This window comes from Canis lupus, chromosome 13 (assembly GCF_048164855.1).
Source record: "Canis lupus baileyi chromosome 13, mCanLup2.hap1, whole genome shotgun sequence".
Classification (NCBI taxonomy): domain Eukaryota; kingdom Metazoa; phylum Chordata; class Mammalia; order Carnivora; family Canidae; genus Canis; species Canis lupus.
Genome location: NC_132850.1, coordinates 4,152,752 through 4,177,774, shown reverse-complemented (window position 1 = coordinate 4,177,774; position 25,023 = coordinate 4,152,752). Strand labels below are relative to the sequence as shown.

At 41.1% G+C, this 25,023-nt stretch overlaps 1 protein-coding gene and 1 pseudogene across 2 annotated transcripts in view; one reads left to right on the top strand and one right to left on the bottom strand.

The window, feature by feature from the left end:
* PPT1 (palmitoyl-protein thioesterase 1) overlaps positions 1-25,023 on the bottom strand; it is a 71,225-nt gene that overhangs the window by 41,845 nt on the left and 4,357 nt on the right. The window lies entirely within an intron of this gene.
* Positions 22,499-22,571, top strand: LOC140603286 (U4 spliceosomal RNA; annotated as a pseudogene).

Genomic DNA, 25,023 nt, shown 5'->3' with positions numbered 1-25,023 from the left:
TAAAAGCCATTGAATTGTATACTAAAGGAAAGATTATGGCTAATTATGACCATTCTGCTTTTCCAAATGGTATTTTTTTTTAAAGATTTATTTATTTTGAGGGGAGAGTGAGAGGGGAGGGGCAGAGGGAGAGCAAGAGAGAAAATCCCAAGCAGGCTTCAAGCTCAGCACAGAACCCAATGTGGAGCTCAATCCCACGACCCAGAGATCATGACCTGAACTGAAATCAAGAGTCAGACACTCAACCGACTAAACTACCCAGGTGCTCCTCCAAATGGTATTCTTGTTTTCATCTGTATTCTCACCTCAATTTTATCACAATCACATCAGTAATAGAGGATATTATTTTTTGCTTGCTTTTTTTGAGAAGGGTCAAACAGAATCCTGAAGGCACTTTCTTTGGAATTTTTACCCCCTGATTACTAGCAAGGAGGAATATTGTCGTACATATTGTTTCCTATTTGTTTTTCTTCTTCAAACTCTTTGCCCATGTAATTACTGCAACTGAATCCTTTTTTTTAACAATCTATTCCTTAATACCTCTAATTCAGTCCCAGGAGTGGGTTGGTCTCTAACAAGGGGCGCTTCAAAGAGGCCCATTGTTTCTCTGCAGAGGACGCCTCAGTGCTCCCCTGGACCCATTTTCCTCATTAAACAAGGATCTTCCTATTAACTAGAGCTTCTCCCAGCATAGTCCTACTATCATGAATGGCCCACAGCATTTTATCTGGGGCATGTACTCTAAAGACAGAACAAGAAAATTCTTTGAATACACCCTTTCTTCTTGATCTTTGCAACTGCTGATTGGGCCTGGGAATTCTGTATGTAAAAGCAAACATCTCCTCCTTTCAGGGAAGAGCAAGGTTTTGTTTTTGTTTTTGTTTTTGTTTGCTTGTTTGTTTGTTTGTTTGTTTGTTTTTAAGAGCAAGGCTCTTAACCATCTTTGAGGGGCCTACTCCAGGTAACAGTTCCAACAGCATGCTCCCGGGAGAGCTTCGGGTTGACATGACCTCCACTTTAGAGACAATAAAGCTCCAACTGGAAAGAAACCATTACCACCTCTTCCTAGCAGGACAGTGTTTATTAAAATATATGGAATGTTGTTGTAATTGTCATGGTTGCATCTAAATAAACTGAGGGTGACATGCAGAGGAGTTGGTTACATGCCCCAACAGGGGCCTCCTAGTCCACAGTCTGAGCTTGGTCGGTGTACCCAAGAGGATCAGGATCAGAGAGTTGACTCAAAATAACCAAATTCACAAGAGTCTAAGCCTTCATAAAGGAATTCTGAAAGTTGTGACAGTCATGCCCTCAGAGATGAGAAGGGGAAGACAGGTGTTAGCTTATTTATATGGAAAAGGGAGATGGCTCAGTGGCAGAGGAGACTGGGTGCTCCGGGGGTGGGCTCCTGTTGGTGCATCCTGCTTGTTAGATGATATCCTGAAACCATAGATAACTCAGTGGCTTTGTTCCTTTTAAAAATAGGCCAGGAATAGTCTGTAGTTCAGGAGGGACTCCTGTCAGTACTTCTAGTCACCACCCCCTCTCCCCTCCCTAGGGAGAACACTGTTGGGCGAAGCATAAGCAATTAGGGAGAATGAGGAATTGATGCTCTTCCTTATTCCTTTGTCTACTGGTACCCAGTAAATAAGCACCCTTCCCCCTCGTATTAATAACCTCATGTTGGGAGGGATCCATTCTATTGTCCCTTGTGGTGAATCAGAAAGAATCGGAAGTTCTTCTATCTTTAATTCTCTTGGCTCAGTCGGGAGCCGTTTAGAACAATACAAATGCCAATTTATTAATAAATGTTCTCTTTGATGAGATAATCTTGTCTGCTGAGAAGCAAAATAAAAGACTAGCCACTTAGTCCTGAAAAGCACCGGGATGCTTCAGGCTCAGCTATATTGGAGATCAGCCAGGAGCGCTAGGCCATCAGAGTAAACCGAGTCTACTGGCGTGGACATAGCGCTTTCCTGAGAACAAATTAAAATTGTTATTTCTGGGCAGCCCGGGTGGCTGGGCGGTTTAGCGCCGCCTTCAGCCCAGGTCGTGACCCTAGAGACCTGGGATCGATTCCCACGTCAGGCTCCCTGCATGGGACCTGCTTCTCCCTCTGCCTGTATCCCTGCCTCTCTCTCTCTCTCTCTCTCTGTGTGTGTGTGTGTGTGTTTCTCAAATAAATAAATAAATAAATAAATAAATAAAATCTTTAAAAAAAATTGTTATTTTAACTGAAATAGAAAATGCACACAAGATTATTTTATCTTAAAAGCAGTTACCAAAATTTCGCAGACTATGCAGAGGTCAGCAATCCCTGATTGCCTACTGGTTGCCCTCAGGGTTATCCCGGCAGGAAGCGTGGAGAATGTAGCTTGTCTCAAATATAATTTCTATTTGGGACTCATTATTTTTAAGGTCAGTGCTACCAACAAATCAGAAGGTCAGAGTACTAGGATTTTACCAAGCTTCAACTCTAGGCTGCCAACACACATTAACTCTATTGTAATAAGTGTAAAGCATATTTTTCTCTTTTTTTAAAGATTTTATGTATTTATTCATGAGAGGCAGAGAGAGAGAGTGAGAGGCAGAGACACAGGCAGAGGGAGAAGCAGGCTCCCTGTGGTGAGACTGACTCGGGACTGATCTCAGGATCTCGACCTGAACCAAAGGCAGATGCTTAACCACTGAGCCACCCAGGTGCCCTCAGGGAAACACTTATGTTAAATGGTTGATTATAAAGGTTTATAAAGGTTTATTATAAATGGTTGATTACATAATAAAGAATCACCAGCCAGATAGAGAGACATAGGGCAAGGTCCATGGAGTTGGGATGCACCACCATTCTGGTTCATAAATGTGTTCACTAACCCAGAAGCTTTCTGAACCCTATACTTTTAGGATTTTTAGGAGGCTTCATTGCAGAGACATAATTTTTAAAAATATTTTATTTATTTATTTATTTATTTGACAGAGAGAGAGAAAGCACAAGCAAGAGGAGCAGCAGAGAGAGAGGGCTCCCTTCACTCAGCAGGGAGCCCTACTTGGGGCTCAATCCCAGGACCCTGAGATCATGACGTGAGCTGAAGGCAGTTACTTCACTGACTGAGCCACTCAGGTGCCCCCAAGACATGATCAATCATTAGCTCAATTTCCAGCCCCTTTAGCCTTCCCAAAGGATGTGGCATGGAGCTGGAACTTCCAAGTACCTAATCATGGCTTGGTTTTTCTGGTGACCAGCCCCATCCTGAAGCTGTCTAGGAATCTACCAAAAGTCACCTCCTTAGAACAAAAGACATTCCTTCTGCCTGGGGGAGTTCTAAGAGATTTAGGAGCTCTGTGTTAGGGACCAGAATAAAAAATGACCTCATTTAAGCCAACAACAACAACCCAATGAAGTGAGCTCAATCAACCCCAACTTGCAGATGAAGAAACTGAGACATGAAGTTAGGGCCAACGTGAGACAGCATGTAAGAAATAGAATTTGAAGCTAGCAATTCTAACTGCAGAGCCCTAATATTTAACCTCACTGCCACCTAGAATTTGCAAGTTCTCAGGAGATTTATGAACTCACAAGGCAGGGACGCCCGGGTGGCTCAGGGGTTGAGCATCGACCTTCAGTTTAGGGCGTGATCCTGGAATCCTGGGATGAGCCCTACATCTGCCTATGTCTGAGCCTCTCTCTGTGTCTCTCATGAATAAATAAAATCTTAAAAAAAAAAAAAAAAACAAACCCGAAGGGCAGCCCAGGTGGCTCAGTTGCTTAGCGCCACCTTCAGCCCAGGGAGTGATCCTGGAGACCCCGGATTGAGTCCCACGTCGGGCTCCCTGCTTGGAGCCTGCTTCTCCCTCTGTGTCTGTCTGTATGTCTCTCTCTCTCTCTCTCTCTCTGTGTCTCTCATGAATAAAAAAAAAAAAAAAAGAACTCTCAAGGCACAGTGGCATCCTGTAGTCTGTTCTAAGGAACCAAGTTTTACGAAGAGTTGTATGATCTAACTCTACACATGCTAAACCATTCTCTGTAGTCCAGCTCCCATCCTCTGTCACCAGCAAGCCCTATATACCAGTAGCATATAAACAGTGGTGGGTGGAAGATATTTTTGACCAGGAGAGATAGAAAAAAGAAGCCATTTGTCCCAGATTAAGAAATGTTTTCCTGGGGAGATATCTGGTTTTTCTTGTGGTATCTTGGAATATTGTAACATATAGCTCCTTCCCATATAAGCCTTAGTAAAGTTCTCACATGTACCTCCTAAGAATGCCTGATACTGGGCGCCTGGGTGGCTCAGTTGGTTAGGCTCTGCCTTAGAGTCAGGTCATGATCCCAGGGTGCTAAGATCAAGTCCAGCCTTGGGCTTCCTGCTCAGCAGGGAGTCTGCTTCTCCCTCTCCCTTCTCCCTGCCCCCTGCTCATTCTCTCTCTCTCTCTCTCTCTCTCAAATAAATAAATAAAATCTTTTAAAAAATGTCTGATACTTTTGCAACAGGTCTATTCCTTCCCCAGTGTCCAGCAATACACCAAGAAAAGGTAAATTCTGAGAACATTTTCTAACTATTCTCCATACAAAGACATTTGTAAAATACACTATTGAAAGAGAAACAAACAAAAGGAAGAGAAATCAGGTTCAGGGTGTCCAAGAACTGCAGGCCTCTACACCCAAAGTTGGGTGCTTGGTAAGGTGAATATGGTGCTCCATTTCAATTTCTAGTTTATTTCATGAGTTCTTGCTGTAAGTTGCTTCAAACATTTTTATTTTTTATGAGTTTGGACACAAATCTGTTTAAAAAGCCATTCACTGTTGATACAGAAACTTCTGATCACTTATGAGAAATAGACGTGGTACCATGAGAGCAAGAGCAGGAGCCAGACCATTATCAGACTGTTTTCATTATAAAACTGGACTAAATTATCTTTAATTCTTTCAACCCCAAGATTCTGTGCTTCTATGGTGTTAGATTTATCAGTAAAGCTTAATTTAATAGTTCCCTATTTCATTTTTTTAAGGAGAACCGATAAAGAGGAAGGCAAAGAAAGTTGTACTGCATCTAAGAATTGAAGTCAAATTCTGTTGTAAGCAACAGCTCCATATTTAGATACTGAAAATAAAATACTCTTAAATATAAGTTCAACACAATACAACTGTATTAAGCTAGGTTACAAGCCATGTACTAAGCAAAGCAGTAGAATAAAATAATCTTAAATATTTTAAAATACCCATGCTAGAGATCAATATTTAGCACATTTTTTTTTTAATTTTTTTTTTAATTTTTTTTATTTATTTATGATAGTCACAGAGAGAGAGAGAGAGAGGCAGAGACACAGGCAGAGGGAGAAGCAGGCTCCATGCACCGGGAGCCCGACGTGGGATTCGATCCTGGGTCTCCAGGATCGCGCCCTGGGCCAAAGGCAGGCGCCAAACCGCTGCGCCACCCAGGGATCCCAATATTTAGCACATTTTTAAAATTCTTTAATGTCTTTCAATGTAATCCGTACTCTTGTGAACCACCTGAGTAATCAATTCATCAACTTTGTACATATAGTAATAAAGTGAGTTTTAGTAAAGCATATTTTATTTTAGGTAAGAGTATTTTTTTTAAGATTTTATTTTTTCAAAAAATATTTATTCAGTATTTCTTTTTCTTTTTTTTTTTTTTTTAGAATTTTTATTTATTTATTCATGAGAGACACACACACAGAGAGGCAGAGACACAGGCAGAGGGAGAGGGGCAGGCTCCATGCAGGGAGCCTGACATGGGACTTGATCCTGGGTCTCCAGGATCACACCCTGGGCTGAAGGTGGCGCTAAACCACTGAGCCACCCGGGCTGCCCTAAGATTTTATTTTTAAGTAATCTCTATACCCGATGTGGGGCTCAAATTTATAACCCTGAGATCTGTACCAACTTGGCCAGCTAGGTACCCCAGCTAAGGGTATTTCTAAATATGCTATTATAAAGTTCATTTTTTTTGTTTTATAAAGTTCATTTTTATATAATTTCTTTTTTTAAAAAAATTATTTATTTATGATAGTCACACAGAGAGAGAGGCAGAGACATAGGCAGAGGGAGAAGCAGGCTCCATGCACCGGGAGCCCGACGTGGGATTCGATCCCAGGTCTCCAGGATTGCGCCCTGGGCCAAAGGCAGGCGCCAAACCGCTGCGCCACCCAGGGATCCCATGTTTCATAAAGTTCATTTTTAATGCAATCCTTGATTACATTTATAATATGGAAAGATAAATTTAGACTTTTTCCAATTTGACAACTTAAGTGGTTAAAAAAATTCATAATTTTCAACATAAATTTCAGAATGATATGTTATGTTTGTGGACCAAAAATATTACAAAGTGAAAAATAAATAAAAGTTGACTTCCTGACCAATTTTTAAGTTACTATGGTTAAAGATTAAGAATTGCCTGATTGTATGTGGCGGGGTTGTTGATTGCCAAGTAAGAGCTGCCTGACTCACGGGAATAATTTGGAGTTTTTCTAAATTCTAATTTCAGACATTTTACAAAATGAACATTTAACATTTAACAAAAATATTGTTTTTAGATAAATCATTGCTGTAATTTGTGCACATGGGTATGTATGTTTGTACGGGGGGAGTGCTTTCTGTGTCTGCAGTTATTTGGAAAATTTGGGGGCAAAACAAAAAATGAACAGAGATTGATTTAATTAATTTTCTTAATATCTTAAATGCAACATGTTGTTAGAATGCAATGGACAGAACTCAAGTAAATAGGCTGGCCCAGAATGTAATTTTGTCTTGAATCCTCAATATGGAGGCAATGAGATTCTGGGAACACAGTAAAAGTTTAATTTATGTAGTTTTTATTTCCTGCAGACCAGCATAGTGAAGTAAGAGAATAGTCTATGGACTTTTAGAAAATTTTGTCTGCAGGTGAAAGTGTATTGTTGCATATAATTTGTGATATGTAACTGGATTTTTAGAACAATTCTTGAGTTTTAAAAGTCTTTTGGAAATTGGGGATGGGTAATGAGTAGAAAATATCTGTTTTAGGGATGCCTGGGTGGCTCAGTGGTTGAATGCCTGCCTTCAGCCCAGGGCGTGATCCTGGAGTCCAGGGATTGAGTCCCACATCGGGCTCCCTGCATGGAGCCTGCTTCTCCCCCTACCTGTATCTCTGCCTCTCTCTGTGTGTGTCTTTCACGAATAAATAAGTAAAATATTTAAAAAAAATAAAGTATCAGTTTTAAAAGGCTTTCAGGGCACCTGGGTGGCTCAGTCAGTTAAATGTCCAACTTCTGATTTTGGCTCAGGTCATGATCTCAGGGTCGTAAGATCAAGCCCTGCCAAGGGCTCCCCTCTGGGTGTGAAGCTTGCTTAAGGTTCCCTCTTGGGGTACCTGGGTGGTTCAGTCAGTTAAGCATTGGACTCTTGGTTTCCAGTCGAGTCATGATCTCAGGGTCATTAGATCCAGCCCAGTGGTGGTTCTGCCATCAGCACAGGAGTCAGCTTGAGATCCTCTCTCTCCCTCTGCCCCTCTCCTGCTGCTTCTGTGTGTGCACATGGACACACACTTTCTCTCATTCATAAATAAATAAATAAATAAATAAATAAACAAACAAAATCTTTAAAAAAAAAAGATTCTCTTTCTTTCTCTCCTTCGGCCCCCCTTCCTCTTGTTCTTTCTCTTTCTCAAAAAAAAGCAGGGGTGGGCTTTGGAAATTATCCAGTTTGTCCTTGTAATCCATTCCACTAATATTCAACTAATATTTATTGACAGCTATTATATGTCAGGCATTATTCCAGGCACTTGGAATAGGTCAGTGAGCACACAGGACAAAGATTCTTGTGGTGCTTCTAGTAGGGGAAATGGACAACAGCAATCAATATAATAAATAAGCAAATTCAATAGTATGTTGGAGGCTGATAAGTAAAATGGAATTTTAAAAAATAGAATGGGAGAGGGGCGCCTGGGTGACTCAGTTGGGTAAGCGTCTATCTTCAGCTCAGATCATGGTCTCAGGGTCCTGGATCAAGCCCTTCATTGGGCCCCTTGCTCAGTGGGGAGTCTGCTTTACCCTCTCCCTCTGCCGCTCACCCTGCTTGTTTGCTCTCTCTCTCAAATCAATAAATAAAATCTTTAAGATAAATAAAAATAAAATAGAAAAGGGCAGGAAAGATTGCTAGGCCCTGCAAGGGTGTCATAATTTTATCTTTTTTTTTGTAAGATTTTATTTATTCATTCATAAGAGACAGAGAGAGAGAGAGAGAGAGAGAGAGAGAGAGGCAGAGACAGAAGCAGGCTCCACGCAGGAAGCCCGACATGGGACCTGATCCCGGGTCTCCAGGATCACACCCCGGGCTGAAGGCAATGCTAAACCGCAGAGCCACCCGGGTTCCCTGAGTGTCATAATTTTAAATAGGATGGTCAAGGTAGGTCTTGTTAAGAAGGGACATTTTTTCAAAGACTTTATAAGGAGGGAATTTAGCCATATGATTCTCAGGGGAACAGTCTCTTAAGCAAAAGAACTAATTTGTGTGAAACCTGCAAAGCAGAAGTGTGCCCACTAGAGTTTGAGAAACAGTGAATAGGCCAGTGTGTCTGAAGGAACAGGGAGCTGACAGTAGGGGCATCCAGGACCAGATCAAGGAGAGCTTCATAGGCCATTGTAAGGACTTCGCCTTTTTTGCTCTAGATCCAAGTGGCTCAGTCTTAGCACTGTTGACACTTTGGGCTGGACAATTCTTTGTTGTGGAGGACTAGCCTGTGCATTCTAAGATATTAAGCAGCACCCTTGGCTTCTCCCCACTAGATGCCAGCAGTACCCTGACAATGAGACAACCAAAAAGGTCTTCAGACAATGTCAAATGTCCCCTGGAACAAAACCTTCTTTCTCTCCCTGGTCAAGAACCACTATTGTAGATGCTATGGGAAGCCACTGGAGGATTGTAAGCAAAGGAGTTGATGTCTTACATATTTTTAAATAGCTTTATTGTCATATAGTTACGTATCATAAAATTCACCTATTTAAAATGTACATTTCAACACTTTAGTATATAGTTATATAGTCAAACTACTTCTCGAAGAGACCATTCTTTCTGATTTGTTTTCACACCCTTGTTGAAATCAATTGATTATAAATGTAAGAGCTTATTTCTGAGCTCTCACTTCAATTCCATTGATCTCCATGTCCATCCTCATGTCACTACCACAGCGTTTTCATTACTGTAGCTTTGTAGTAAGTTTTGAAATCAGAGGGAGGCCTGGTGGCTCAGTGGTTGAGCTTCTGCCTTCAGCTTAGAGCATGATCCCAGAGTCCCAGGATTGAGTCCCACATCGGGCTCCCTGCATGGAGCCTGCTTCTCACTCTGCCTCTCTCTGTGTGTCCCTCATGAATAAATAAATAAAATATTTTAAAAATTAAAAAAAAAAAGTTTTGAAATCAAAAAGTGTGAGTCTTCCAACTTTGTTCTCCCTTTTCAAGATTGTCTTGGCTATTCTAGATTGCTTGCATTTTAAAAAAATATTTATTTATTTATTTATTTATTTATTTATTTATTTGAGAGAAAGAGTGCAAGTGGGGGAGGGGCAGAAGGAGACGGAGAGAATCTCAAGCAGATTCCTCACTGAGTGCAGAGCCTGATGGGGGCTTGATCTCACAATGCTTAGATCATGACCTGAGCCAAAACCAAGAGTCAGACACTCAAATGACTGAGCCACCCAGGCGCTCTGAGATCTCTTGCATTTTCATATGAATTTTAAGATGAGTTCATCAATTTCTGCAGACTCTGGCTGAGATTTGTTTTAAAGATTTTATTTATTCATGAAAGACACACAGAGAGAGGCAGAGACACAGGCAGAGGGAGAAGCAAGCTCTCTGTGGGGAGCCCCATGTGGGACTCCATCCCAGGACCCTAGGATCACGACCTGAGCTAAAGGCAAACACTCAACCACTAAACCACCCAGGTACCCCTGTGTCACTATTTCTTGATTTATTATCTATTTTTGGCTTCCTGCTATGATAGATAGGGGTTTAGCTTACTTAAACACATCCCATCTCCTGCTATCTTCTTAATTAGTAATTCTAATTAATATTTTACATATTTGTTTTATGTATAGGCAACAATAGAAACATCTCTAGACTCCACATTTTTGTGAAACACAAATATCAGCTATCTTCCCTTTCCTTCAGTGTTCTTCTCCACATTTATCTCCCAACTTCTATCATTTGTATGTCTACTTTTATGTGACCAAGATGGAAAATGTTTATATTTGGGCAGTCCCAGTGGCCCAGTGGTTTGGTACCACCTTTGGCCCAGGGTGTGATCCTGGAGACCCGGGATCGAGTCCCACATCGGGCTCCCTGCATGGAGCCTGCTTCTCCCTCTGCCTGTGTCTCTGCCTCTCTCTCTCTTTCTCTGTGTGTCTCTCATGAATAAATAAAGAAAATCTTTTTTTTAAATTATTTAAAAAAAAACAATGCTTATTATTTTAATTTTTATTTATTTATAATAGTCACAGAGAGAGAGAGAGAGAGAGAGAGAGGGGGGCAGAGACATAGGCAGAGGGAGAAGTAGGCTCCATGCACCAGGAGCCTGACATGGGATTTGATCCAAGGTCTCCAGGATCGTGCCCTGGGCCAAAGGTAGGCACCAAACCGCTGCACCACCCAGGGATCCCCAATGCTTGTTATGATAATAAATTCCTCATATGTCCAAACTGTGAAAATGTACCTAATAAAAGGGTAGGCTTCATAGAAAATCATAAAAACATCTGTTTATAATGATAATCAACCCTTATTTAGCACTTTCCTTGTGCCAGATCCGTACCAAGACCTTCACAAGGGTTATCTCATTCATCTTAATCCTCACAACACCTGATAAAGTAATTACTGACATTGATAGAACATTGTTCTAAACATTTTGCATCTATGAATGCATTTGATCTTAGGCAACCTGATGATGTAGTTTCTATTAATATTCCATTTTGAAGACCTAAGATGAAGAGATTAAGAGCCTTATCAAGTAGGTGCAGAACTAGAATCTGTGTAAGCCTATTTGTAAAATATACATTATTTATTATTTTTCTTGTCTTAGAAAGAGAAAGGTCACGGCGAATGCATATCAAATGCATTGTTTGCACAAATTAATCTGAGATCACTTTATACTGCTAAGTGATACTAGGCCACAAAAGATGTGATTTTGTAGTAGGAGTTAAAAGTTTTCTCAAAAAAAAAAAAAAAAGTTTTCTCCAGAGGCAAGATAAAAGCAATCCTATCAAGAACCACTAAATTCCTCATAGCTCTGAAAAGGCCTTTGAAACAAATAAACCAATGAGAGGTAAGCTGTCTTTTCTGTTCTAATAGCCTTAGGAAAATAGACCCAAAGTGTTACTGAGCCTGCTTTCTTATGGGTGGAAACCAGGGAAGGGAGATCTCATAAAATGCTTGGGCTTTTCAACTTTTCCTATACAGGGATCCAGTGCCATTATGACATGTCTCAAAAGGGTCCCTAATTTCACATCTGTGGTCAGTTCACAATACTTTTTTTTAAAGATTTTATTTTTGTGTAATCTCTACATCCGATGTGGAGCTCAAACTTACCACCCCTAGATCAAGAGTCACATGCTCTACTGACTGAGCCAGCCAGTCATGACCATTTTAGGGAAAACTTTGAATTATAAGAATGTGTAAAAATAAAAAATAAAAAATAAATAGGGAACCCTGGGTGGCGCAGCAGTTTGGCGCCTGCCTTTGGCCCAGGGCGCGATCCCGGAGATCCGGGATCGAATCCCACGTCGGGCTCCGGATGCATGGAGCCTGCTTCTCCCTCTGCCTGTGTCTCTGCGCCTCTCTCTCTCTGTGACTATCATAAATAAATAAAAAGTTAAATTAAAAAAATAAAAATAAAAATAAATAAAAAATAATAATAATTAAAAAAAGAATGTGTAGCATTTCTTCCATAGAAAAATATTTTTCGGGCAGCCTGGGTGGGTCAGAGGTTTAGCGCCCCCTTCAGCCCAGGGCATGATCCTGGAGACCTGGGATTGAGTCCCCTGTCCGGCTCCCTGCGTGGAGCCTGCTTCTCCCTCTGCCTGTGTTTCTCTCTCTCTCTCTCCTGTGTGTGTGTCTCATGAATAAGTAAATAAAATCTTAACAAAAAAAAAAAGAAAAATATTTTTCAACCTATTCGGTTTTATAGAAAAATCCATCCTAAAATTCATATTGAATCGCAAGGGACCCCAAATAGCCAAAAACAATTTTAAAAAGAACAATATTGTATGTCTCACAATTCCTAATTTCAAAACTTTTTTTTTCAAGATTTATTTATTTATTAATGAGACACAGAGAGAGAGAGAGAGGCAGAGACATAAGCAGAGGGAGAAGCAGGCTCCCACTGGGAGCCAGATGCAAGACTTGATCCCAGATCCCAGGATCACAACCTAAGCCAAAGGTGGACACTCAACCGCTGAGCCACCCAGGCATCCCAGCTAATTTCAAAACTTAATCCTACCCTGCAGAAGTCAAAACAGTTTGGTCCTGGCACAAACACAGACATAGCCTAAAAGCCTGGAAAAAAAAAAAAACTCTTGCATATACAATCAAATTATTTTTTTGACCTTTGTTTTAATTGAAATATAATTGACACAAATTTTATATTACTTTCAGGTGTACCAGTGTTTATATACATTACCAATAATAAGTGTAGTTACAATTTGTCACCATACAAAGTTGTTACAATATCATTGACTATAGTCCCTGTGCTGTGCTTTCATCCCTATGATTTATTTATTTGATAACTGGAAGCCTGTACTTCTGAATCCCCTTCACCTATTTTGCCCATCTCCACAACCCCTTCCCTCCCAAACTGGCAACCACCAGTTTGTGTTTATGGGTCTGTTTCTGTTTATTTTGCTTGTTCATTTCTTTTAGTTTTTAGATGTCACATATTCTTGCAGGTCCTTTCAGTAGAACTAGAAAATAGGACATCAGCTAGGAAATAGACTTATGGACACATATCCACACAAACATAGATATTGTGTGGATTCTGAAGCGTTGGGCTGCAGTCAGCTCATATGGGCTTGCAAAAGCCCAATGTTGAATATTCAGGAATTCTGCAAGCAGCTGTTACACTGGTGGTGGTTTGAAATTGGCCATAGTAGGAGTATTTATACCATGGAAATCAGCAAATGCTAAATATCAGTGTGGTTTTTTTAAATCAGAAAGCCACTTTACCAGCACACCACTACATATATATCACACACATGCATCTTCTCTTCTCTTTCTTTATATATGATAGTTAATATTAACTCTACCTACACACACACACACTCTCTCCATTTCTATCTTTAATTCTATATTAACATCAGAGTTTGTTCTAGTTGTTTCCATTTCCATATTTGTAACTGTCTTCTTCAACAGTGAGAAACTTGGCTCCCATTATTCTTGATATATTCACTTTTTACTCAACCTCCTAACCCCAGGAGCCATCTGCTTGGCTCCATTCCCACTGATTCTGATTGAGAGAGCTGGATCCTTGGCCTTGAGGGCCTCCTAGTCCTGAGGTTTCCAAGCCGCACTTCAGCCCTAGCCCTGCCAGCCCAGACCACCAGAGTTGCTTTCTTAGCCTGGGCCCATCAGCCCTAAACTCATCAGCTAAATCTTGACTTTAGCTTTTCACATTTTCTTTTTTTGGGGTATCCCTTTCCATTAAACATGCTTGTTTCCCTATTGTTTTTGAGCTCATGGTTTTGAGTAGTTAATTTAATTCATTCGTAAGGGTTGCCAGATAAAATACAGGAAGCCCAGTTATGTTTGAATCTGGGACATACTTATACTAAAAAAGTATTTTTTATTTATCTAAATTGGAAATTCAACTAGATGTACTGCATTTTAATTTGCTGAATCTGGCAATCCTAGTTAGAGAGAACTACAAATAAACGTCCTTTAATCCTAGTCAGCCCCTGGGTCAACTGAACATGATCTGTAACTCCAGTGTGTTCCTGCACACACTGGGCTTCTAGCTTGTCCTGTACCAAGTACCATCCAACTTATACCCCTGCTTGAAGGGCACAGGTAAGTCCCCCCTCCCCAGTCTCACTTTCTGAACAGCATCTTTTCTCCATCCTTGGTCTGCACATACTGCTTTTGCTCCCTGCCAAACAAATATCAGAGTTGCAGACAGAATCACACAGTTTAGTACACAACTAGAGGGTTTTGTTTACTAATTAGTGTTTTTTTATCCTGGAATACACATAAAAGAGATGAGGCTGCCCCATTAATCTCCAGGAAGCTTTACCTAAGCTAGCTAGAAGTCTGTAGTATTCCACAGAACCCACTGCATTCTTTTTTTTTTTTTTTAAGATTTTATCTATTTATTTGAGAGAGAGAGCACAAATGAGAGAGAGAATGAGTGGGGGAGGGGCAGAGAGAGAAGCAGACTCCCTGTGGGACTGGGTCCCAGGATCCTGGGATCATAACCTGAGCTGAAGGCAGAGGCTTAGCCGACTGAGTCACCCAGGCACCCAATCCACTGCATTCTTTTTATCCCTCTACCGTGATTTTTACCTCCTTATATATTGAAAACTAACTGTTTACAGAGGGTGGGAGAGGGGGGGAAAAAGTATCTGTTTGATATGTTTTGTTATGGAATTATCTCCAGAGTAGAAGTGTTAAGTTAAAAAAAAAGAAAGAAAGAAAGAAAAAAAAGGCAAGGAGAAGAACCAGAATAAAGAAAGGGCAAAGCTACTATATACAAAGCTACTGTATACAAATACCATATTGAAAGGGGGGATGGAGATAGGGATCACAGAGAGACTTACTTTTACTATGTATTCTTCTGTGCAGATTTTTTAAAAAATCAAAAGCATATTTTAATTCTTAAAAACTATTCACTTTTTAAAAAGAGAAATGATCTGTTTATGTGTGGGTCCCTCACTACACAGTAAACTGCTGCTTGAGGTGAGGGATCCTGTCTATTTCAATTTGAATGCCAAGAGCCCAACATTGTCTCCAGGGCAGGGTCATTATCTGGGATGTTCATATGTATAATAAAAACAGCATTTCTTCTCACTGATTCATTTCCATTACTATCACTGACAGCATATTATCGTGATATTAAGATAAATTAATATTTATTAAATTATTTAATGTCAAGTGTAGGTTAGTGAATAATAAAAATAATTTCAAATTCAATTGCTACTTGAATTTAAATAAAAGAAGTATTAAAATAATAAAACCTATGAAAAGATTAGATTTTTAGAAATTCCTTTTATTTTTTATTTTTTTTAAATATTTTTATTTATTTATTTAGGATAGTCACAGAGAGAGAGAGAGAGAGAGGCAGAGACACAGGCAGAGGGAGAAGCAGGCTCCATGCACCGGGAGCCCGATGTGGGATTCGATCCCGGGTCTCCAGGATCGCGCCCTGGGCCAAAGGCAGGTGCCAAACCGCTGCACCACCCAGGGATCCCCTAGAAATTCCTTTTAAAAAGAATTAGCTCGGGGCACCTGGTAGCTCAGTCAGTTAGGCATCTGCCTAAGGCTCAGGTCAAGATCCCAGGGCCCTGGGATCAAGTCCAGCATTGGGCTCCCTATTCAGCAAGGAGTCTGATTCTCCCTCTCCTCCCTACTTCTCCCTCTCCTCGCTGCTCATGCTTTCTCTTGCTATCTCTGTCTCTCTCAAATAAATAAATAAAATCTTTAAAAAAATTAGCTCTATTGAGGTATAACATACAGTAAAATACCCACATAAATGTATAGTTCAATGAACCTTGACAAATGTATATACACATGTAACAATGATCACAATCAAGATATAAAACATTTTTGTTATCCCAAAAGGTTCTGTTTGTCGCTTTCAATCAATTTCTATTCCCTATCCCTGGCCACTGACAACTTAATAATTATATTTATTAATGGATTTTAAGTATATTCAGTTACACATAATTAACAGAATGCCTGTTTCCTTATTAAACTAAAAAGCAAAGTACTACCTACAAAAAAGTACCTAGTTTGACCATATTCTTGTTTTAATTTTTTTCTGATTTTCTCTTTATTTTTAGAGAATAAATTTGTCATTTGGCATAAGAAAGAAAAGTGGAAAGGCTGCCTAATTTTCAAAAACAATAGTACCAGTTGCCAATTATTGAGCATCTATTGTGTACCAGGCACCATATTCACACTTCACACAAATCCATCTTCTCATTTGATCCTCACAACAACCCTGAAAGGTGGGTATTTATTAATATCCTAATTTAATGTATAGCTCAGAAATATCCCTAACCTCACCCAATCGTGGTTAACAAATGTACCACACATTTAGCAATAACCCAAATTTCTAAGCTCTAAGCAACCCACCCAATGCTTAACTGGCAGTAAATCTGGTCTTTCAACCAGGTCCCCTGCCCAGTTCTCAAGAATAACTAGAATGACCACTCTTACTCTGCTGCCCAAGGACTGCTGCCCTCTTCCAGGCTGCTGAACTTTTCATCTGTGGCTCACTGTCTGTTGCCAGCCGGCCCTTCTCTCCAGGGGGTCAGAGTAGCTGGCAAAGATCTTCAAACATTCCTGGGCTTGAGTCCAGTAGTCCAGAAACAAAAGCCCTCTAGGGGGCAGTGTAGATTAACACCTTGGCCCAACCTAACCAAGGTAACCTCTGACCGCTTAAAATTCTGTTCTATATGAAGGACAAAGCTTGAGACTCAGAGAAGTAAAATGGTCAAGCTTGCCTGATCAGTCAGCAGCAAGACTGGGATTCGATCTTAGCCCTTCTGACTTCAAGACAGTAAAGGCTCTCCCCTCTTGTTGGACTATCTTTCCGGACCATCCATCAGACTGAAGAGAAAAGCACACAGCAAGAAGCAATTAAACAAATATGTGTGTGGCAACCACTCCGTGCCAGGCCCCAACCCATGAAGTGAGCAAAAGAGGAAGGACAGCAGGTGAGGGAAGAAATGTTCTTTGGGGAGAGCCAGGTGTAAGTTAAAGCAGAGAAGAGACTGAGAATCTAGGTGGTTTTGCTGATGATAGACCATGAATTCCATGCATTGTAACCTATTCAGTCACTCAGGCATCCAGCAAATGTTCATGCTTGCTGTGGCCTCTGAGTTAGGCACTGAAATAGAGTGGAGAACAAACAGGCCTGCGTGTTTATGATCTAGTGAGGTGGTGGTAGGGGATGTTAAACAAATACGCTAATACTTACATACATAATCACAGATTTTGCTAAGTACTAGGAAGAATAAAGAACAGGCTGCTAGAATAGAGAAAAGCAAGGGACCTACTTTAAGAGAAGAATCTTGAGGATTGAGGAGCTGGATAGGTAGAAAACAAAGCCCTTGAGGTAAGAAAAAGATTAGGATTTGAAGGGCTGAAGGAAGGGCCAATCCACCATGAATGGTTAATACTATCTCTTCATGCCATTTAGGGTTTTTTTTGTTTTTTGTTTTTTTTTTAAGATTTTATTTATTTATTCATGAGAGACACACAGAGAGGCAGAGACACAGCAGAGGGAGAAGGCTCCATGCAGGAAACCCGATATGGGACTTGATCCCAGGACCCCAGGATCATGCCCTGGGCCAAAGGCAGAGAAGCTCAACCACTGAGCCACCCAGACATTCCTCTTCATGCCATTTAGTATAAATGGCTGGGAATTCCAGGAAGAGGTGACAAATTGGGCAAAGACACAAAGGTAGGAAAACTGTATAAGGGAGGGTGGTGGTAGTGACATGTTTGGGGAGCTGACAAAGAACTCCGTGCTCTTAGGAACTGCAGGTGGTAAGTGGTTGGATTTATTTTATTTTTAAAAAATTTTAAAAAGATTTTTATTTATTTATTCATGAAAGACACATAGAGAGGCAGAGACACAGGCAGAGGGAGAAACAGGCTCCATTCGGGGAGCGCGACAAGGACTCAATCCCGGGTCTCTAGGATCACACCCTGGGCTGAAGGTGGCGCTAAACCACTGAGCCACCGGGGCTGCCCAAGTGGTTGGATTTTTATTCTACTTGAAGCAAGAAGGGGCTAAGCATGTTTCAGCAATGTTGGTGAATTTAGGGAGATGAATTTCAGGGAGCAAGGGGGATGACCTAGAAGCAGGGATTACTGTTCAGACCCTCTTGCAATAGCCCAAGCAAGAGAAAAGTAGGACTTTGTCTAATGGTGGTGGTACAGAAAAGGAACCAATCCTTCCATAAATCTAATGTAAAATCCTCCAAAAAGAAGAGCAAAGAATTCTCTTGCAAAGAGCAAAGGTTCTCTCCCTGGGAGAACTTCTGGCAGGAAGACTGAAGCAGCATCTGTGAGGTTTTCTAGTTTGCATCTCCTCTGAGGGTTCTCTGCCTTTGGGACCCCCGACCCTTCATCAAAACATAGCAACAAAGTATCCTAGAATGGAACACTAGGCTCCTGGGAGCCCAGGGCGGTGATGAGTCCAAAGGAGAGAGATTGGGAAGACGTGGTGACAGTCCTGGGAGCTCAGCATTTAAAGGAGGTTGTGGAGTATAGACCTTGCTTCCTCACCTTGCAGCTACTCTTCCCCTCCCTGCTCTTCTCAGACTTTTAGAGGACATTACGCTGTGTTCTATACATGTTCCCAATCCCAGGGCATGGATAAGTGGGAATCGGCCACAGAAAAGACAGATGGAAGAAAGTTTCCTGAGGACAAATGGATAGGATTTGGAATCAAACCTGATTAGATCTTGAGGAAATGAAAGAGAGAATAGAAGATAATTATAAAGAAGGCTGAGTGTGGAATGGAGTGATTTAAGATCCTCTAGGTCCCTTTACACTGATCCCACCTGCCCTAAGCAAACTTGTGATGCTAATTTTGTTTCCCAAGTCGACTTTTCTGTAGGGATGCCATTATATTTCTCAGGGTGAATTAATAAATTGGGCTCTTGTGACTTAATCACCACCTCGGTGAAATGATAGAGTTGAGTTCTTGAACTTGCAAATCGGAAATTCTAGCCTAATCAACACCTTTAATGATCCACAATATAGGTCTGTCCTCTGATCATTTTGTGTCTCACACAATAGTCATAAAAATAGACTGTTTCCATAGTCACTACGTGTGGGAGTCTACAATAAGGGAAGCTAAAGTTATTCTCTGAGACTCAACCTCATAGAAACAGTAATAACATTTATTGAGCACTTAGTATGTGCCCAGCCCTCTTCTGGACACTTTAACAATCCCCCTCTCTCTTTTTAAATTTTGTTTTATTTTTATCCTTTAAGAGGTGGGGAGGGGAGGGTGAAGGAGAATCTTAAGAAGGCTCCACACCCAGTGCAGAGCCCAACACAGGGTCAGTCTCACAACCCTGAGATCATGACCTGAGCCAAAATCAAGAGTTGGATGCTTAACCACCTGAGCCACTCAGGTACCCCTAATGATAGGTCTTTATTTATTTTTTTTAAGAATTTATTTATTTATTCATGAGAGACACAGAGAGAGGCAGAGACACAGGCAGAAGGAGAAGCAGGCTCCCTATGAGGAGCCCGATGTGGAACTCGATCCCAGGACCCTGGGATCATGACCCGAGCTGAAGGCAGATGCTCGACCACTGAGCCACTCAGGCATCCTCCCCCCCGTTTTTTTTAATGGTAACTCTTTAGATACATTCTAATATTATGTCTATCCTAAGATAAAGAACCTGAGGCTCAAAGAAATTAAATGATCTAAAGGCATACAACTAATATGCAGTGGGGCTGGGATCCAAACTCGGCAAACTTAACTCCAGAACCCTCTGCTTTTCACCTATTTGGAAAAGAAGTTACCACTACTGTGGTAGATGTCCACATGTTTTTTGAATCTGAAAAGATGAATCTGCAAAATGAAACTACCCTAAATCATCACTTGTAAATGTATTGCTGATGGTGTATTGAGAAATACCCAGCTTCAAAATCTTAAAAAAAAAAAAAAGCATTAAGGATGCCTGGGTGGCTCAGGGCGTGATCCTGGAGTTCCAGAATTGGATCGAGTCCCACATCAGGCTCCCCGCAGGGAACCTGCTTCTCCTTCTGCCTGTGTCTGCCTTTCTCTGTGTCTCTCATGAATAAATTAATAAAATCTTAAAAAAAAAGAGAGAGAGAGAGAAATACCAGCTTCATCAAGGAGAACTGGGAGTATCTGTAGAACTAGAATATGACTCCTGAAAGTTGCAGGTAAGTTAACTGTAGTGTAACTTCTGGCAAGAAAACAATACAAAACACAGGGACATCCTTTATTCATGACTTTTTGTTTTGTTTTGTTTTCAGTAGGCTCCACACCCAATATGGGCCTTGAGCTCATGACCCTGAGATCAGGAGTCACATGCTTTACTGGCTGAGCCAGCCAGGCACCCCCATTTAATGACCTATTTCTGCACTTAGAACAGTACCTGAAACATAGCAGACCGGCCATGAGTATTTGTTAAACAAATGAAGAATGCCACTCAACACTGCCCTTCAGTCTTCGCACACACATATGATAAGTATTCTTTTCTTTCTCACTCTGAAACAACTCTATCTCTAAAGTTTCTTCTCTCTTCCAATGTTCAACACTGTCTCTCCCCACCTCCTTCCTTACTGTCATGTCAGCTCAACACTTTATCTCATACTTCATGGAGGAAGAAGCACTCAGGAAGAGACTCCAGAGTCTCTCGTTGCCACATTTACACACTTCCCCGCATCGACACCCATATTCAGCAGCTTCCCTCCTGTCAAAGTAGAAATGTGTCTCTAATTTCTACCCTAGACCAAACCTTTCCCTGTTATCTGGATGCCATATCTTCTTGCCTTCTCAAGGACTTTTCTCTTGCAGTTTGTCCTCTTTTCTACATCACACTTTTTTCCTGTTTTCTTGTACCATTTCCATATGCATACAACCATTCTGCTTTGAAGTAAGATAAGAATATCCTTATCTTCAAGAATTCCTTCCAAAATCTCACATCCCCTTATAGCACAGCCCCATTTTTATGTTCTTCTTTCACAACCCCCCCAAAAAAAAACAACAAAGAAAAAACTTCTCCAAAGTATAAACTTCCTCCCCTTCCCATCCTACCTTTTTTACTTCCTTACCTCCAGTTAATTCTTCAACTCTCTCCAACAGGCTTCCATACCAGAGATCCACAGAAACTTCTCTAGTCAAGGCTATTGACAATATCTATGACATCATATCAAATGGTCACTTTTCTGTCCTCATCTTACCCAAACTCTTGTTAGCAGTCTGCATAACTAACTGCTCTCTTCCTGCCACTTTCTTCTTTTGTCTTCAGGAATATTCCACCCTTCTGATTTACCCTCCACCTCTTTGGTAGCTCCTTCTCAACATTTTTACTAGTTAGATACTAGTCTTGTGTGTCAATATTGGGTGATCCTGGACCCTCCTCCTTTTTTATGTTTGAGGATTAGAAGATCTAACAAAATAGGATCTACATTCCCCCATAGCAATAATTGGCTGGAGCTGAGTACCTGCTGCCTGGGTCATTTCTCTTTTTTTTTTTTTTTTAAGATTTTATTTATTTATTCATGAGAATACACAGAGAGGAGAGAGAGAGAGAGGCAGAGACACAGGCAGAGAGAGAAGCAGGCTCCATGCAGGGAGCCTGACATGGGACTCGATCCCAGGTCTCCAGGATCATGCCCTGGCACTAAACCTCTGAGCCACCCGGGCTGCCCTGCCTGGGTCATTTCTTAATCAGTTTGCTATTTCAAACATCTGATATCCAGCCTGTTTCACTCATTTAGGTTATTTGCCAAAGGTTTATAGGAATATGAGTTTTGTGACCCTTGATTCCCACTTTCCCTAGAAGAGATCCTCCAATTCCACTTATTTGTTTTAAGATTTTACTTATTTATTCATGAGAGAAACACACAGAGAGGCAGAGACATAGGCAGAGGGAAAAGCAGGCTCCCTGAAGGGATCCCAACGCAGGACTTGATCCTGGGACCCTTGGATCAGGCCCTGAGCCAAAGGCAGGTGCTCAAATACTGAGCCACCCAGGTGTCCCTCCTTCAATTCCATTTAAACACTATAAGCTTTTAAAGTTTCTTCTTTCATTTAACAAGTTGATTGCCCACAATATGCCAGGACCTATTGTACCAGAGACACTAGGGTTACAGCATTGATAAAGCAAGTCATCCTGCTTTCAAAGACCCTACCTACTGTTATACATCAGTTTTATTTCAATCAGAAAAAAAAAAAAAACTTGGGGCATCTGGGTGGCTCAGTGTTTGAGCATCTGCCTTTGGCTCAGGTCAGGGTCTCAGGGTCCTGGGATAGAGCCCCATCTTGGGCTTTCTGCTCATCAGGGAGCCTGCTTCTCCCTCTCCCTCAGCCTGCCATTCTGTCTGCTTGTTCTCTCTCTCTCTCTCTCTCTCTATCAAATAAATAAATAATAATCTTGAAAAAAGAAAAGAAAAATAATAAGGTAAAGCCAATTAATATGAAAATATTACAGAAGAGCAAGGGGATAGAGAAAGCTATTTCAGATAGGGTCATGAGAAAACGTCTCTGAGGTGATACTTGAACTTGAATAAAATGAGAAAAGCAAGCTTTGCGCAGTGGCAGTATCGTAGCCAATGAGGTTTATCCAAGGCGCTATTATTGCTAATTGAAAATGAGAAAAGTAAAAGTACATCAGAGAAAGGAAACAGTAGGTATGAAAGTCATGGGCCTTGTTTAAGCATGCTAAGGCCACTGTGTTTAGAGCCACAATGGAGCAAATGAGATGAAGTGATGGGGAAGTGAATGTGGAGAGGTAGCAGGGCCCAATAAGGTAGGACTTTGTGGACTCTGGTAAGGATAATGGGAAGCCCCTGGAATATTTTGAGCACAGGGATGCAATATGAATTATGTCTTACAAGTATTAATGTGGCCATGATATAGAGAATTGACTGTAGAAGGACAAGAATAGAAACAGCTAGCTTACCAGAAGGTTTATTACCTATATTTAGATGGGGCGGGGGGACACGATATTAGTGAAGAGGCCTAGGGGGTATTGCTGAGGAGGTAAGAATGGATTAGATTTGAGAATATATTTTCAGTTTATTTTTTTAAAAGATTTTATTTATTCATGAGAGACACAGAGAGAGAGAGAGGCAGAGACACAGGCAGAGGGAGAAGCAGGCTCCGTGCAGGGAGCCCGACGTGGGACTCGATCCCAGGTCTCCAGGATCAGGCCCTAGGCTGAAGGCAGCGTTGAACTGCTGAGCCACCTGGGCTGCCCATATTTTCAGTTTAGAGCTTGGATTAGACATGGAGTGTGAGAGAATGGAGATGAGCATGACTCCAAAGTCTTTGGCTTAAGTAGCTGAATGAATACATGGTGGTTTACTGGGAAAGGAAAAGTTTGGGGGGCATATTTTGTGTGAGATGCCTGCTAGATATGCAGAGGAGGCAGGAGGCAGAGTCTGGATGTCAGGACAGTGGTGATAGTTAGGTTCATTCTTATTATTTGTAGGGTCAATAGATTTATTGATATCTATTGATGATGTAAAGAATCAATCTCTCAACCCATGTTATGAGTAGACAAATATACATATGACCATAAAATTTAGGGGTCAAAAGAATTGTTTAGTATTGCAAAAATTTTCTTCAGTCACTATGGGAAATTGTGCTAATTCATTAATTGTTTCCAAACTATGAATTAGAATGTGAAAGGTAATTTTAAAAAAGGGACATTCACTACTACTGGGAAATAATACTTGGTTATGCAAGAATATGTTGCATTTGTGCTATCTAAGAGGAAGACTATGACAAGTTAATCTGTGTTTTCTTATCTAAGTACTTCTGCTGTTCAAATTCTCTTCGCACTGCAAAGCAGTGCCTGTTTCTCTTAAGTGGCTCCACCTAAAACTGTAAAGGCCTTAGGATGCAGTTGCCTTTCAGTTTTTTTTTTTTATTTTTAAGATTGTATTTATTTGAGAGGGAGAGAGGGAGAGAGCACGAGTGGAGGGAGGAGCAGAGGGAGAGGGAGAAGCCAACTCACTGCTGAGCAAGGAGCCCAACCTTAGGACCTTGGGCTTATGACCTGAGTCGAAGGCAAACGCTTAACCTACTGAGTCACTGAGGAGCTCCTCAGTTTTTTATATCATGAAAAAATACACATAAAATTCACTATTTAACCTTTTTTTTTTAAGATTTTATTTATTTATTCATTAGAGAGACATACAGAGACAAAGGCAGACACAGGCAGAGGGAGAAGCAGGCTCCATGCAGGGAGCCCGACATAGGACTCGATCCTGGGTCTCCAGGATCAGGCCCTGGGCCAAAGTCAGCGCTAAGCCGCTGAGCCCCCGGGCTGCCCTATTTAACCATTTTTTTTTTTTAAAGATCTATTTCTTTATTTGATGGGGGGAGGGGCAGAGGGAGAGAGAAACCCAACCCAACTCCACACTGAGCACTGAGCCGGATGCAGGGCTTGATCTCATGACCCTGATCTCAGGACCTGAGAGAAACCAAGAGTCAGATGCTTAATGGACTATATCACCCAGGCACCCACCATTCAATCATTTTAAATATATGGTTCTGTGGCATTAAGTATACTCACATTGGGGATGCCTCGGTGGCTCAGGGGTTGAGCATCTGTCTTCAGCTCAGGTGTGGTTCTGGGGGCCTGGGATCGAGTTCCACATTGAGCTCCTTGATGGGGAGCCTGCTTCTCCCTCTGCCTATGTCTCTGTCTCTCATGAATAAATAAATAAATCTTAAAAAGAAAAGTATACTTACATTGTTGTGCCACCATCACCACCATCCATCTCCAGAGCTTTTTTATCTTCCTAAATTGAAACTCAGTACCTATTAAATACCAACTCCCTATTGTTATTTCCCCCAGCCCCTTGCAACCACTGTTCTTTTTGTCTCTGATTTTAAATCCTTTAGGTACCTCACACAGGTAGTAGCACAGTGTAGTTGTCTCTGTGATTTACATATTTCACTTAGTATAATGTATTCGAGATTCATCTATTGTGTAGCATGTGTCCTAATTTCTTTCCTTTTTAAGGCAATCTTCCATTATATGTATATGCCACATTTTGCTGATCCATTCATCTCTCAACGAATGCTTGGGTTGCTTC